This window comes from Cervus elaphus, chromosome 12, assembly GCF_910594005.1.
Source record: "Cervus elaphus chromosome 12, mCerEla1.1, whole genome shotgun sequence".
Lineage (NCBI taxonomy): Eukaryota > Metazoa > Chordata > Mammalia > Artiodactyla > Cervidae > Cervus > Cervus elaphus.
This window is the reverse complement of record NC_057826.1, coordinates 16,222,658-16,238,444: the sequence shown is the minus strand read 5'-3', so window position 1 is coordinate 16,238,444 and position 15,787 is coordinate 16,222,658.

Genomic DNA, 15,787 nt, shown 5'->3' with positions numbered 1-15,787 from the left:
TTACTGTCAGTTTTTAACAACATATATCCAGGAAAAGATGGATGTAAAGAGATAAACTATCACAACAACAATAATGCCCAACATTTATTGAGCACTTTTTTTTTGCACACATTCATTATCTCAGTGTCCTCCCAACAACAGTATAAGGATGGTACTATTGTTATGCCCATTTTACAGATAAGGAAACTGAGGCCCAGATAAATTAAGTAATTTGGAAGATAAATACTTTGCAAGTGAGTGTCAGAGTTAGGATTAGGTCCCAGGAAGTCTGGCTCCAGGGCTGGTGTTCTTAAACACTACCAAGGAGTGTATGTTTTATTGAGAGGCGGTGGAGGGAGAGAAAGTGCTATAAAAGGGCCAGAAATAGAAGGGTACCTTGAGGATTTGGGCTTTGGTCTGGCATGATGCTGTCCCAGTCACTGAACAGATGGACAGGGGCATATTCAGACAAATACTCAGAAATATGACATAATTTTATACCTAATCTCTGCCCCTTATCCATTTCTGTTCTTGTAGAGTCAGCCAGTCTCCAGCCCAGCTTTAGACTTCTAGCAGGGGACCTAGTTAGCCTAAGAGAATTAATGCAGCCATCTCTGACTCATGGAGAACCAGAGTGGTCAGTGAGAGCCTGGGGCCAGAATCCACTTCTAGAGAGGTGGACCATCCCCAGTAAACTGGATCTGGGGGCTTTGAACCCCTCCCAGACCAATATGGAAATGTCTCAGGACTTCACCCTGGACCCACATCTCCACTCTCTGAGGGAAGGGCCTCCACTTTGCTTTCGGTAATTAAGAGCACAGTCTAAGGAGTCACTCAGTCCTGGCTTTGAATCTCACTCATGGCCTGTGCAGACTTGGGGAAATGAACCTCTCTGTTCCTCCATCTGTCAATTGGGGATAATAATAGAAACTACCTCATAGGGTTGTTATAAGGATTAAATAAATGAATCCCTATCAGCCATATGAAGCATGCTAAGCACTCAATAAATGTGGGCGATGGTAATTATCTACACCCTGTCTCCATTTAAAACGTAATTCGGTCTTGAGCCCACAGTGTATGTTATCACATCTGGTAGGGAGAGGCCTGGTGAACAAAGCTTGTGGCCTTGCCAGGCCTGCAGCCATGTGCTTGGGCCTCTCTGGAAGAGGAAATGGTTTCATCACCCGCTGTCTGTGTCATGGCCACTTTCTTCAGGGAAGGGCTCTGTGGCCTAGTCTGCTGGACGGGCTTGGTTACAAGGAGCACCCAAACCTGGCTCTGCCACCCACTCCCCCAGCCTGTGGACAGGTACACACCCACCTGCCCAGCAGAATGCTCTTCCATGCCATGCCAGGCTCTCTGGTGCAGGGGAGGATCCCATGGAAGCCAGTGCACTTATGTAGGTTCTTCTACTGACCTGGCTGGATGACCATGGCCGTCACCATCACCAAGATAATGCCTGCATTCAGCCAAAGGCTATCAAGGGTCCAGGGCAAGAGGAGTTTCTAGACGTGGTAGAAAGGCCCTTTTCAAGGTGACTTGGGAGCCTCGGAAGTAAAGCGTGGAGATGACGGGGTGGGGCCTGGGGACGAGGTCTGTGTCTGATCCCCATGGTGTCTCTAGTCCCCGGCCCAGTGTTGGCTCTCTAGGAACAGCACCACCAATAGTGGTTAAGCATGTGGGTTCTGGAGCTAGAGAACCTGCTGTCTTGGCACTGTCTTATTAGCTGATGACCTCTGGCAATTTCCTTTCTTTAAAAAAGAATTTTTAGGTTTTTTTATGACTGTGTTGGGTCTTAGCTTTGATAGGCAGGCTCAGTAGTTGTGCTTGGCTTAGTTGCCCTTCGGCAGGTGGGATCTTAGTCCCACCACCAGGGATGAAACCTGAGTCCGCTGCATTGGAAGGCGATTCCTAACCACTGGACCACCGGGGACATACCCCTCTGACAATTTCCTCAACTTCTCCCTGCCTGTTTTCTTATCTGTAAAAAAGGAGGATGATAATAATAATACCTCCATACCTCTTTAGGTTGTTGTAAAACTTGAGTTTTCAAAAAAGTGTTTAGAACACCGCCAGGCATGTAATAGGGTTAAGTGTTAGTTGTTATTTCCCACATGCTAGGGATTTTAGTTCTAGATAGAGGCTCAGGTAAGTAACGGGGCAAATACAGATTTCTAGACTAAGTCTATTTGATCTTGGAAGTCTGTTCTCTTTGAAAGCTACCACCGTGTATGAAAAGAATCCTTACCTTGGATACTTTAAGAAGGCCCAGATTTCAACTTCAGGAACAAGAGTCCTTGCGACTCCATTGACTGTAGCCTACCAGGCTCCTCCATTCATGGGATTTTCCAGGCAAGAGTACTGGAGTGGGTTGCCACTTCCTTCTCCAGGGGATCTTCCTGACCCAGGGATTGAACCCAGGTCTCCCGCATTGCGGGTAGACACTTTACCATCTGAGCCACCAGGGAAGTTCCCTAAAGTAGAACACAATTGTCAGACCTTGGATTTTTGTTTTAGATAGAGAAGTTAAACTGCCTACGGGTAGTAGGGATTTAGCATAATCTAGCCCAAAGGGACGGAATCAACCGGATCCTAGGGCAAGTCTAGGAAGCCTGCCCTTTGACCTGAATCTGGGTGACGTTAGTAATACAGGAATAGGTGAAATGCCAGCCACACTTGGCTGGCCCATAAAAAGGAAATACTTCCCACACCTTGCTTTCGCACACCGAAGGCCCCCAGGTAAAGGCATCCCCGCCACAAGCCTCTGGCTTTAATGTCTGGGTGTGGCTGCAGGAACCACCCAGTACAAACCGGAGTGAACCGGCTGCCCTTTCCCGACTGGCTGCCAAGTCAAACAGAACACAGAGAACACAAATAGAATCGTCACAATAAACTGGTTGTTGGAGGCAGACACAAGAGGACCCACTCCCTGGCACAGCCACCCTCTTTGCGGGTCCAGACATGAGGTGCTCCGAGGGCTGGAGAAGGTGTGGCCCATGGGCATTCCTGCCCAGCGAGAAACCCTCTGACTTGTCTGTACTCACTGCCACCCACATGGATCCCTCGGGGGGCTGCTTGCCAGGACGGGAGGGAGGAGGGTCTCCCCCAAGCTCTGGACCGGGAAATGCCCTTCCCACCCACTCGACTAATGTTAAGGAGGGATCTTTTCAGACACTTTACAATCCTAAAGGCATCTGCGGGTTTGGAGGAATTCGTGCTGGACGTGCTTCTCTAAAGGGTCAGGCATGGGGGAGGAGAGAGGAGAAGGAGGGAGCAGGCCCAAGTGACAGCTTCAGGTAAACCTGGGCGGAGCTCTCCAGGTAGCCTGTGAACTTAGGTGGTGCCCTCCCTAGCCTGGGGCAGGTCAGAATCTCCCAGAACTCGCCCAAAACCTTTCTGCTGTGTGTGCTCTGGGGCATGTCTCTCTTTGCCTCTTGGATCTCAGGCCAATGAGGAAATAGAGGTGAGTCCCAGGAGGCTGGGACGGAGCCATGTTTTTACTTTGTGGTGTCAGCACCTTTTCATGAAGTTCTAGCAGATCTCGCAAAAGATCTTTAATCTCTTCTCTGCCTTTTTGAAGAAATAAATGTTTTTTTTTTTTTTAAAAAGGGGCAAGAGTTTCCCTGTGGAAAGATAAACTTGTAAAGTGACCCAGGTGGAGGTTTTCTGTGCATTTCACCTCATCTCATGGGAATGTAGGAAGAGCAGATACTCTGAAAATGGACATCTGAGTTGGAAGACTGGCTCTGTACCACATCCTTGGGCAAGTTGCTTAACTGTTTGAGCCTCAGTTTCTTTGGTAGTCAAGATGGGCACAAGAAGACTTAGTTCACAAGGAATGTTGGAAGGATAAAATGATATCACATATATGAAAGCAAAGAACATTCTATATAGTTTGGCACATCAAAGGGCCAGATCAACCTTGCCTTCAGTTATTTTCTTCTCCCACACTCATTGTCAGTGGCTTCCTGGGTTCTTGATTGGCCTGAAGAATTGGAAAAGAGATCTAGAAAGAGAATCTTACAGTAACTGTCTTATTCTAACTTACAGTTTAAAGGGGGGAAGATAAGGACTGCTACTCCACTTTCTTTCTAGACGGTAAGGTAGGTTATTTATATGTCTGAGGGTAAATCATTCCAATGCTTTACATTCTCATCTGAAACAAAGCACAAATCACTTCATTCTTATGCCCAAACTGACTCAATCTAATCTATCCACAAGTTGGACCTTTCCATTAACCATACTTTGGACACCTGATTCAAAGAACTGACTCACTCAAAATGACCCTGATGCTGGGAAAGATTGAAGGCAGGAGGAGAAGGGCACGACAGAGGATGAGATGGTTGGATGGCATCACCAACTCGATGGACATGAGTCTGAGTAAACTCCGGGAGTTGGTGATAGAGAGGGCTGGCGTGCTGCAGTCTGTGGGGTCGCAAAGAATCAGACACGACTGAGCAACTGAACTGAACTGATGAACCTAACTTGAGATTTCTCCCTTTTCCATATGCTTTATGCTCTCGGTGTTGTATTATGGGGCTGTGGGTGGTGTGGGGAGTACAACCGATACTCTCAAAGGGGTCTAGTTTGATCATCAGTAAACAGGAAAAAGGAAAAACTATTATTACCTTCCTGAAAATGTCAGAATTAGTAAACTGCTGCCTTGCCCACAGTGCTCGGATAAGCAGAGTCTGCCTTAAGCTTGAATGTGTGTCATGGGTCTCAACTATTATCTGGGGATTTTTGTTTTTAAGTGCAGATGATGGCTTTGTTCAACTCACTAAGCCCTTCCTCCTGTGTTCAGCCAACGTTTGAAGAAGACTACAGTCTTTTAGTAAGTAGGAACCAGACAGGAAAAACATTATGGTAGAGATGGGTGGATGGGGCAAGGGTTTGAGGAGTGCTGGTCAACTAGGTACACACCTGGGGAGTGGCAAGAGAGTGGGAAGGGAATTGAGGGAGAACTGTTTAGAGAAGGGAGTCAGGGAAGTGAGTAATAGGTAGGTCAGAGGATGGAGCAAGGGAATGTTGAAAGGGAACGGATATGCTCTGTGGGCAGGTAGTAAATATCTGAATGGGAGCACAGGGAGGCCTAGCATGGAGTAACAGGGAGGCAACCCTGAGGGGCTGATTTGCCAGTGATGGAAAACAGGATTGGATGTGTGTTGGTGCAGACATAGAGGGATCTCAGACCAACTCCAAACACCAAATGAAATGCTTCGTCTTTATGTTTCAGCCATCAGAAACAGATGCTGTCATGCTCACTGCCATGACTTATTTTGAATTCCAGCAACTAACATCCCTTTGGCGTTTCCTCAAAAATAAAAGTCACAGTTTAAATTCAGCTAAGCTTGAACATTGTGATACTTGGAGAAAATTCAAAGTCCTGGCCCCTTCAGCTGTACCATATTGTTCAACTGTTACATTCTGTTCAGGGTGGTTGCCCTCACATGGTCATCTCAACCCTTCACTCCCCGTTAGCTGATTTGGAATTATTTACAATTTGTTGCCGCAATATTCCTGTAACAGTTTCCAGAGTTGGGTGAAGCAAAAGGAGGCTGGCACACAGATTTCTCACACTCAAGTTAACTTCTATAGTCAAGATCAAATTAAGCAATGGAGAAATCAAAGCTTCACTTCCTACTGACCTAGGTTTTTTAGAGCCTTCCCATTTTTCAGTATCAGGGACTTCAGGGGCTGCTAGGGACTTCAGGGGCTGCTAGCGGCTTCCCAGGTGGTGCTAGTGGTAAAGAACTGGCCTCCCGATGCAGGAGATTTAAGAGACCCGGTTGGATTCCTGGGTTGGGAAGATCCCCTGGAGGAGGAAATGGTAACCCAATCCAGTATTCTTGCCTGGAGAATCCCATGGAGAGAGGAGCCTAGCGGCTTACCGTCCATAGGGTCGCAAAGATTCGGACACGACTGAAGTGACTTCGCAGGCAGGCAGGCAGGCAGGTAGGGGCTTCCACATTTTCTCTCTCCTTGAGAACTCTTGAACACGCTTCCCTCCCTCTAATATTCAACAAAGCTCTAAACAGTCAGTGTCTAAAGTTCTGCTTCTTTTAACGTATAAAAGCTAAATCCAAACTTCTTTATGAGTGAAAGCCGCTCAGTCGTGTCCGACTCTTTGTCCATAGAATTTTGCAGGCCAGAATACTGGAGTGGGCAGCCAGTCCCTTCTCCAGGGGAACTTCCCTACTCAGGAATCGAACCCAGGGGTCTCCTGCGTTGCAGGCAGATTCTTTTTACCAACTGAGCTATCAGGGGGACGATTCCCCTTGATTCCGGAGTTTACTCCAAGAGTGGGAAAGTTTCCGACGCTGTTTTTTTTTTTTTTTTTTTCCTATCTCCTGCGCAAGGCAAGTTTGGCCAAGTGGTAGTTTTGTGGGCCGCTGTCTGGAGGAGACGGCGGTTCCGGAGGTCACCCTGACAATTATGGCTAACTAAGGGTGGAGGGGATGGTCTGGGTTTGGCCCTCAGTCTGGAGTCACAGGCAGCACAGAGAGATCTTGGCTCAGGACCTAGGGCTGAAGCGTGCTGGGGCAGCCTCGGGGGTGTCCTGGCTTTCCGCGGGCTTGGGGAACCCTCTCTGGCCCGGGGGCGGGAGCCGCTGTTCCACAATCTGGTTCTGGCTCCACTGCCGCCTCAGCACTTTCTAATTCCGGCTCCAAACAACAACAGCCAGCAGCTGCAGCCATAGCAACAAGCCCCGCCCACCCGCCTCGCTCCCGGCAAGCGGCACGTGACGGAGACGCCTGCGTCGCTCCCTCCGCCCCTGGCGCTGCGGGAGGGCGGGGAGATGACGTGTACTCAGCCGTCTCCTTGGATATAATGCATAGACGTCAACGTCGCCCAGTGTTTAGTGTGTAACGTTCCTCCGTCTCTATGGGAACGTCAGGCGGCCAAACACCGACCCCAGCAACAGGCTTCTGATTGGCCCGCAGCTTCCCAAGGCGGAGCTTCATCTTCCGCGCCAGCTCTGCTGTGTTGCTGTTTTGGTTGTTTGTGTCCCGCTTGTTTATTTCTCTAACAGATCCTGGAGGCTGGGGTCTGAGATCCCCGTCGCCAAGGATGGGAACCAGGAGGAAACGTGCTCAACGTGCAGCTTTCGCCTACCGATTACAACCCAATAGATGGCATGTTTCCCTTGTGACCAAGTCCCTTCTGAGAGTCCAGGCTCCTGAGGCCCAGCGTCAATCACAGCCCAATACTTGGCGTTTCACCCTCTGACCGCCCCCCCCACCCCTCCCCCCGCCACCCATCAGCATTACCCTTTCAGCCTCATCCCACGAACTGTGTTGCCTTCACACTTAAACTTGTTTATGCTCTCAAGTAGGGGGGCCGGGGGGGCGGCTTTCATACATAATGCCAGGATTCAGTGCTACTCCCTGCAGAATTTGGCTACATTTTTTTCCGTCTGGTCTTAATTCTGTTGAATGACATCATTGATTTGCCGTTCCACCCATAGATGCCCAGATTTTCTGTAGCCTGAGCAGACACCAAAGGATCCCCAAAGACCTGCGTGGTTGCTTCAGTTTGTGGGCTAGTTGGATATTAGGCTTTTCTCCCTGCCCATTTTAATTCAAAACTGGGGGGCATTTGACTTTTCCAAAAGAGAAATAAATTGAGGACAGAAATGGGGGAGTGGGTGGGGGAAAATTCTGTTGTTAAAATCCCACATTTCTTGATATATAATAGCAGTATACTGATGGAGCTAAACGTTCTGAGTCGTGAATGCCTCCAGAAACAGTTTTAACCTACCCTGGGCTCCCATCAGTGAAACCAGGTTAACATCTGGCAAGAGATAGTGATCTAGCCTCAGGGTTTTCAGTCAAGTTGTGCCTAAAAGAATGCCTTAAAATCTTAAGTTATGGTGTCAAGCATAATAAATCTTCACCAGCTAGCTCATGCACATACAAGTCTGAGATGTTTTATAAAAGGTTTAGATGACCTGATAATATGTTTTCAAAACCCAGAGAGCGAGTGAGAGAAAGAGAGAGAGAGAGAGAGAGAGAGAGAGAGACTGATGCAAACCTCCAGTTAAAAACAAGAAAAGTACTTTTGTAGATTGGAATTGATAAGGAGTAAGGAGGGTACCTATTCTCTCTGTTCTAATTTTAACCTACCTTTCCCCCTTTATCTCCTCTGGTAAATAGTCTTGCTAACTGTCTTCCCCTTGCCCCTAGGCCAGCCTCATAGCCTATAATTTCCTTCAGAGATGTGAGTGAAATTAAATGAAATTGGGAGACTGTTTAATGCAAATAGGACCAAAGGACACAGCTCTTAATCATAATGAACTTCACTCTGATTAAGTCACAGGGACTGCAAGTGCTTACTATTTACCAAGTAAATATATTAAATTGCCAGGCAAGTCTCCCTCTTGTCCTGACACTGCCAGGGAATATTTGAAAGTCTGATATAAGATCATTTTTTAAATGATCAAACATCTCTTTCTAATTATATCATCTCTCTTTATGTTTCCAGGAATACAGAGTGTCTTGGTCTCTGAGAGCCAATATATCTGGGTTACACCAAAAGAGGAATAATGAGGCAATCTTTGTACTGTTCAATGAAAATGACCTGAAAAGCTGGAAGAGGTGGCTGAAGGCATTTTCTCAGTTTGGATGAGGAAGCGGGGAGGAAGATGGAACATGGCAGAGTCTCCAAGTGACTAGATTTGACTCCAGCACATGAACTGGATTTTATGATTCTGTCCAAGGGCATCAGTTATAACTTTAGAGCTTCCATGTCTTTTTCCATCTCCCAGACTTATTTCCTTTCTTCTTAGTTCTTTTGTTGTTGTTGTCTTTTTAAAAAAAATTTGTTTATTTATTTTAATTGGAGGCTAATTACTTTACAATATTGTAGAGGTTTTTGCCATACATTGACATGAATCAGCCATGGATGTACATGTGTTCCGCATCCTGAACCCCCCTCCCACCTCCTTCCCCATCCCATCCCTCAGGGTCATCCCAGTGCACCAGCCCTGAGTGCCCTGTCTCATGCATCAAACCTGGACTGGCGATCTATTTCACATATGATAATATACATGTTTCAATGCTATTCTCTCAAATCATCCCACCCTCACCTTCTCCCACAGAGTGTTGTACTTTGGACCAAAATATAGTCATGGGCCATGGTATGTAGCCCAGGGAGTCACAATTTAGTTAAATACCATTACATTTGGTGTGTAATTCAGGAAATACCAAGTAGATTATAGTTTTGATGGTACTGAAAGCAGCAGTTTTTTTCATACGAGCTTACATGCACACACACACAGGTACTGATCCTTCCTGCCCAGTGGTTTGGCTGAGCCGTTCCATTTAACTGACGAAGTTCAACCTAAGGACCGTGATGTCCTGCTAGACTACTGATTTCTTCAAACCACAAGACAATTAATCTCCCCAGCCTACTTCCTCATCTATAAAATGGGGTCTGGAGAACTCACTGATCCCACCCATTTGCTCTGACCTAAGAGCTTTGTAATGATGTAGTGATCATTAATGGGTGCTGTGGAAACACCAAATGGTGTATAAATGCTTGATCATTATTAATGGGTGCAGTTTTCCCCAACACTTCCTGCCTTAGTACTGAGTGGAACCTACACCCATCAGGTTTCCATAGCAAAGGGGCCTTGACCTAGGCCAGAAAGTGTAGGAGCAATGACCTACATGGCCTTCCCAGGCCCAAGTGCACACCGGGCCTCTTCCACACCCTAGCCATGACTGAATTCAGCTTGTTCACATTCCTCAAGTCTGGCTTTCCTTAGTTGTAAAAATGAAAACATTACTACCTGCCCTGCTTACCTCTCAGGACTCATATGAGTCCCACTCCAGGTAACTCTTGTGAAAGAGCTTCGAAAACTGTTAAGCAGAAGGCATTTTCCAGTTGAAAAATGTCTTATGAAGTGATCTGCGTATGAGTCAGTGTCATGGTGGGCTTGAGGGGGTGTAATTCATAGGCAGGCCGGATGAATCCCCACCTGTGTGATTTGATACGTCCTATATCAAGGCCTGTGCTTCCCTGGTGGCTCAGATGGTAAAGAATCTGCCTACAATGTGGGAGACCCAGGTTCAATCCCTGGGTCGAGAAGACTCCCGCAGAGAAGGGAACGGCTACCCACTCCAGTATTCTTGCCTGGAGAACTGCATGGACAGAGGAGCCTGGTGGGCTACAGTCCATGGTATCGCAAAGAGTCAGACACAACTGAGTGACTAAACACACACACACACACACACACACACACACACACACCAAGGCATGCTCCCTCACCATTCCTAAAATTATCCATTTTCAGCCATATATGCCTTTGGTGTGAGCATTTGCCTCTCTCTTCAGATCTTAGTTTTAGAATACAGATATTTTAATTAGTAATAAAGCTCCTAAAGCTGAACATAAGTAAGGTTATCAAATGGAACCACACAGGAGCCCTGGGCTCTTGGGTGAGTCTGAGAAATGAGTTGCTGGGAACCTAGAGAAGACTGTCTGTCTTGTTCAAAGCTGGTCGTCACTGGTGTGCAGGTTGCTGACAGAGGATCTGCCGAGCCCACCCAGCACACCTGTGTTCTGCTCACACCTGCAGGGGGGAGACTCTTCTCCCCACATCCTCACCCAAAGCCTCAGAGGGCACTACTGCACAGTGACCGAGGACTTCCCCCCCTTTTCCAGGGGGTCTTCCCAACCCAGGGATCGAACCCAGGTCTCCCACACTGCAGGTGGATTCTTCACCAACTGAGCCACAGGGCATTTCAACACTCAAAAAGTCAAAAGGATGTGGACTGAAGGATTGAATATATGTATGTTTATGAGAACTCCTTGTTTTGTCTTTATTTCTTATCTTCCATTGACAGTTCTATTCATTATTCATTCTCCATGGGGTGGTGGTGATAGTGGTGAAGAACAGACAGAGAAACCAAGGAGATGTGAAAATCTGACTCAAGAACCATTTGAGTTTCCTGATCAGACTGGCTGCTTCTTGCATTATGCATTTTTGGGTCACTGGTTTCTTTGGCAAAGGAGAGTAATATAATCTCACCAGATGGGTTCCTGGTAGTGGGACTATAATACACTGAGTATTGGAATTGCTTCCACTCTGGGGCAGGTCAGTTTGTTTCTAGGTGGTCTGATCCTTGCTTGGACCATGCCCCACCCACCCAAACACTTCTGGTTTTACCTGGGGAGGTGGGATAAGTAACTGCCTTATACCTGATTCAGCCAGATCAGATAGAGGTGAATGTTGGAGACTGGCGAAGTTCCCAGAGGAGGGAACAAACCTACCTTCCAACTGGGATCCCAGGCAGGTGCAGGAGACACTGGCACAGCCAGTTTAACCAGCATCTTGGGCAATATTTGGCCAGTAATTTTTTCATACTTCCAGTTTCCTTTGGCAGAAGTAGAATCTCTTTATATTTTGTGGTTGCATGTGGATATAATGCAACCAACACCCTATCTCTCTTCTTTCTCTACATATGAGTGATATACAGTATATACATTTCCTCTCAAAAGCCCAATATGAATAGGAGCTGAGGCTATAATTTAATTCTAAGCAATTTAAGCATAATTAAGTCCCCTGAGACTGAATTTCTCTCTCACCAGCCACCAGCTACCAGAGAGTAGACACCATGGGAAATAAATGCACTTATTCATGTTACCAAGTCACTACTTACTACACTGGGGAGAAAATTTAGTTCAATTGTCTATTGTGGATTAGAAAATTATAAGATCATTATTTTTATATTAATTTTTATTGGAGTATAGTTGCTTTACAATGTTGTGTTTATAAGATCATTGGTTTTAAAAAAATTATTGAACCTATTCAACCAAAATGGCATAATATACCTATATTATTGAATTTTGGTAAATATTAAATAACATAACAGTATCTGTAAAGCACTGAACATAATTCCTGAACAAGCACTCAATAAATATTAGTTATTGTTATTTCCATGCATTGGAGAAGTACTTTTTGAGCAGACTTTACTTGGTCAGGTACTATATGAGGGGCTAGAGAGCCAATGATGAGCAAAACAGGCAAGGTTTCTGCCTTCCTCAAATGGGGAGCTAGACACCGAACAAATTCAATCAACACTTAGCTACCAACACCAGGGCTTTGCTAGATGCTTGGGGGTCCATCAATGAACAAAATAAATATTCTTGTCCTTGTGGAACTTATCTTTTAGACATTATACCGACTGCTTTGTAAATAAGTGTATATTATTATGAATGGTGTCTAGTGCTATATATACAAACCTAGGATGGAACAAGGGTTTCTGAAGTGTTCCTAATTCAGCCTAGATGCTCAGGGAGTTTCTCTATGATGATATGATACCGAAGTTTGCGATCTGGATGAAGAGTAGATTGAGTTGAGAAACAGAGTGGAAATAGGGGCAGAGAACATATGTATAATACTAGCAGCTCATATTTAATTCATGCTTTTCATGTTATGATGCCTTTTCCCAAATGTTTTAGAGGCTGGGACTGCCAAAATCGGAAGACATCCCTGCATCAGAAGTTTGCATCCAGATTGAATTTCACCCTGCACTCCAGAATGCACTATCGTTTGCTCCTTCCCAGGAATCACTGACAGTTGACAGTCGCTGCCTCAGCTTCCCTTGGTCTCATTGTCTGGAACAATCAGTACCAACTGTAGTAGGAATGACCCCTGAGAACTGAACTCCACTTCTTTTACTTGCTGTAAGGAAAGTCACCATAGTGCCCCCCAGAAATATGTCAGCATACATTTGCTGCTAGATTTAAATAATCAAGCATGGGCTGAACAATCAGTTTCTGAGGGTTGAGCTACCCTCTTCTCCCAACCCACGTGTAATCCTCTAGCCCACTTTTCTCTTTGCCACTGAATTTTCTCCCATTTAAGTTTTAATGCTCTTTTTCTGTCATTCCCATTAGCAAGCTTTCACAGCCTGAAAAGCATTCCAGTTCTGAAATAGTTCACATAGTTCTGTGTAGACATAATATTTACGGGAACTGAAGATGGGTGGATTCTGATAATGGCTTGTGGGACGGTCTCCAGTGCAGACAAAATAACAAAGAATTCAAGAAACTAATACTGTGAGAGTTCAGTCCCCCATAAATTTCCCAAATGTACTTGCTTAAACCCTGCATATCAGCAGAGTACAGGAGAGTGTCACCTGGGGTGAGAAAACTTGGTTTGTTCAGTGTTCTGTTTTACAGCACAGATTCCAAGTTGAACTCTGTTTATTGTCAGTAGCTCTCTAACAAAGGGCAAAATGGAATGTGCCTATTTTCAAATTCCTGTTAAAAAAAGGCCCTGGAAGACCTCACAGACTGCTTGAGGGCAGTCTTTTTCATTTTGTGTCAGTATTTTTCAGAGCTCTCATAGACTCTTCAAGCTATTGAGAGAAAGCTTGCCAGCCATTGATTTTTAGCATGCAGCCATCTATAAGAAGGATCCATATGGGTTGTTATGGTGTGAGAATGAAATAAAACCCTCCATGTCCTGTTTGAAGTTTAGTGACAGGTTAGGGAGGAAACTAAATGGGGAGTGGCTGGGACATTTCCAAATTTGGTAGCAGTGATCCAAAAGTTGGTGTTTACGGTCTGTGGGAGGGACAGATGGTTTGTTGGTAGGTGTTATGGTCTGGTGGAGAGAGACAGTTTTTGGTAACTCAGACACTAGGGCTTGAAATGCACCTTACAAAGACAGAGGGTTGCTGGGCTCCGTGGTTATATTTCTCAATACTTGACACTGGGAAGCATTTCCTCTACCCAGAATGCTCTGCTCCCTGTCCTTCTCATGACAAATGTCACCTCCTTCCACCCAATCCAAAGTAGCAACACAGTCACTCACAACATATCCTTCCACTTTAACTACTTGCCTAGCACTTTTATATATTTTGTTTATTTGTTTTCTTGTTTATTACTAGACCATGAGCTTCATGTGAGCTTATCTGTTTACTAAGGATTCCATTGGCTGGCACACAGTAGGTGTCCAGTAAAGGTACTGAATGAAGAATGAGAAATAGGATAATTGTACAATTTGAGTGATGAAAGATTAACTATGTAGAGGCCATGCCCTAGTACCTGTGGGTAGTTGTTTTTTCTTATGCAAGGTAATAATAATTTGAGGTCTGTGAAACCCCTTTCTTCCCTGAAGGGAATTCTGAAACCAATGGAAAAATAAAAAGCCAGGAGAGAGATATCTGATAAGAATATAAGTAAATTAATCTCAAACCAGATGTGAGAAATTAACACGTCAGGGCTGTTCTTATCTAAAAATACAATCTAAAATCACTTAATTTGAAACTCTTCCGTTTTCTCCATTATTTATTTATTTTTTTATGTGAGTCTCCTGTTCTTTTAGCATGTAGGCCAGAATGAATGAGAAGTGTGGATATTCATTGTTCCTGGCTGGGAGCTATTGTTCGGTGAACTTGGGAATTTGGCAGCCAATGCATGGAGCGCTAATTGCATAACGTCAGGTTTTCTCCGTTTCCCCAGCCTCTTCACAACCCCTTGCTTCTCTCTTTTTCAAGTTCCAAAGCTTGAGCAGACATCAGCTGGATGACGCTCTGGGTTCAAATTAAACTTGATTTGGATGGCAAAGTACTAATAGCAGATGAAGTCCCAGCTCTTCACCTACTATGAAGTTTCCTGTTCCTGGAAAATAGAGACTAGGGGAAAGCAAAGATTCCTCACCCACAGACACCCTTCTGGGCAAGTGATATGAGATTCATTCCAAACCATTTGATTAATCTGGAGAAAGGAAGAGAATGCTGTCAAATGATTCAAGTGAAGACTCCTGAGGGCTGATTCCATCCTTCACTTACAGCAATCTGGATGGAGCAGGAGCACGTGGTACTCCGTTTATAACCACAGAGATCAGCTCTGGCCCACATAGGGCTGCATCCAGGCCTGAGGTGATCCTGTGGTATGTGATATTCTAGTCCTGTCCAGTGCATGCCGAACAAATACTGACCTGGTCCCAGCCACATTCTCAACCATGGCTGGATTGCCCAAGAAGCCAAGGAAGTATATGCTGGGGTGGGGGTGGAGAAAGTCTCAAGGAAGAAATTAGGAAAACTGTACCCATCTTTCTATTTATTGAGTGCTTGCTATTGTGCCAAGCACTGTTCCAGGCACTGGGGAACCAGCAATTTTTCCATCCCTCATGGAACTTACATCCTGGCGTTGTTTTTGACATATTTGTAAGTTTTATTTTTCAAGTAAAATTTTATTTTGCAAATTGATATTGTTTTTATTTTGAATTACTTGGAAGGGTATCATAGTCATTTTAGTATTAGTGCCATGAAAGTTTTGAAAGTGAAAGTATTAGTTGCTCAGTTGTGTCTGACTCTTTGGGACCCCATGGTTTGTAGCCTACCAGGCTCCTCTGTCCATGGGATTCTCCAGGCAAGAACACTGGAGTGGATTGTCATGCCCTTCCCCAGGAGATCTTCCTGACCCAGGGATCGAACCCGTGTCTCTTATGTCTTCTGCACTGGCAAGTGTGTTCTTTACCACTAGTGTCACAGTTGGTATGAAGGTTTTATTAGGGCTCTATTCACAGTGCTTTTGAACTAAAAAATTGGTTAGGTTTTTACCTCTATACCCAAATAGTTTCTAAAAAGTTGCTTCTGGTATTAGGCTGAGTTTGTGGAAAAGAAAGGATTGGAGGATACCCCATCTGAGATGAAATTTCTTGTGCTGATCACGTTTCTGGGTGGGATGGTTGTGGGTTTAGAACTAGAGCACCCATACCCTCTTGAATGGCAGCTAGTGGAATGATTAATAAGCAGATATGACAAATCCATACAGTTCTAAGGATGGG